Source organism: Dipodomys spectabilis, unplaced genomic scaffold, assembly GCF_019054845.1.
Source record: "Dipodomys spectabilis isolate Male_0828 unplaced genomic scaffold, ASM1905484v1 ptg000065l, whole genome shotgun sequence".
Lineage (NCBI taxonomy): Eukaryota > Metazoa > Chordata > Mammalia > Rodentia > Heteromyidae > Dipodomys > Dipodomys spectabilis.
In genome coordinates, this window is record NW_024870742.1 from 1127887 (window position 1) to 1129298 (window position 1412).

The 1412-nt window shown below is 30.3% G+C and overlaps 1 pseudogene; it reads right to left on the reverse strand.

The window, feature by feature from the left end:
* Positions 1–817: 817 nt before the first annotated feature.
* Positions 818–917, reverse strand: LOC122108755 (annotated as a pseudogene).
* Between the last annotated feature and the right edge of the window lie 495 nt (positions 918–1412).

Sequence of the window (1412 nt, forward strand, 5' to 3'; positions counted from 1 at the left end):
ATTATATTAAACCAGGTCTGAAGAACAGCTTGGAAGAAACTGCATTTGATACTGCCAAAAGATAAGTATGTATGACTACCTCTTTGAAGTTGTGAAAGGCTGTACAAATTGTTCTCCTACGTCTTAATGATTTGGTTAAGTTACTTAAATATCAAAAATGCCAGTCCATCCTTTGTCTCTGTACAAAATATTTTCACAATACAAAGCAACAGCAATATCTTACTTTAAAAATTCATGGATTCCATGGTATTCTTCCAAATGAATTGCCTGACTTTGATTTCAAAATATATTCAAGAGTTGTTTGTGTACATCTATAATGATTTCTGTAGAGCTTGTGATTTTTTAAATCAGAAATAATTTTAACGTATCTGTTGAAATGAGTAGTACAGAAACCAAAGATATTTCTGGTGCTTGTCTGAAGAAAGTATATTTTAACATATTCTGTATTTTGTTTGTAAGATGTCCATAATCTATTTCATTCTTTCCTAGATATAATACTTTGAATACTACATTGTTATATATTATATATATTCATTAATAAATGTGTCCTTACAGATTGCATTCCATATAAAAACAGTTTAAGATTCTTTTTTCTCCTAGGTCCTTATAGTATTTTATTTCTTTGGGATAAAATTAAAATGTTATCTAATTTCAAAGTTTTGTAAAGTTATGCTATGTAAAGACCTTTCTAAGGTGAAGATGTAATACACTGATGCCAAACTAACTTTTAATTATATGAATCGCATGTGTTGTTACACTTGTATTTTTGTAATCAACTTTTTAATAACTGTTTTTCATTTCTTGCATCTGAAGAATGAAAAATATGGAATACTTCGCATATTTTCAGATCATCCCTGTCCAAGTGGCATGTTAATCTCTATATTGTTGTAATTTATGTATATGTGCTCCCGAAGCATGTAGTATCCTGTGAATTTAAGTAGTTAATGATGCAATCTTTATACAGGCATATATCCTTGGTTGCCTATTTGTAACAAGGAAACCTTATTGTTACTAACAATGCTATTGATCTTATTTCTCTGAAATTCTGTGTATAGTGGAAAAATATATTGTTCGGTAGATTGCTCACACTTGCAATTATTTTGCCAATGACTATTTTAAGTCTTTTTCATTTTAAATTTCGTCATACTTTGAAGGCTTTATAGCTAGATTCAAAGATATGGCTTTTCAAGTACTTATTTATCAACTGAGTTAGCTTTGTGGAGCTAATGGATTCAAAGTAAGCCTTGCTGAAGAGCTACTTCTAAAATTTTGCAGCTTAAAATTTCCCAAATGAGGTCTTACTGGCACAAATGTCTACTGGCCCTTTACCCTTCTTCCATGTAGTAACAGACCAACCAGAATATCTTACCCTGACAGCAAAGATTATCTTACTGGAAAAAAACTAATCTTAG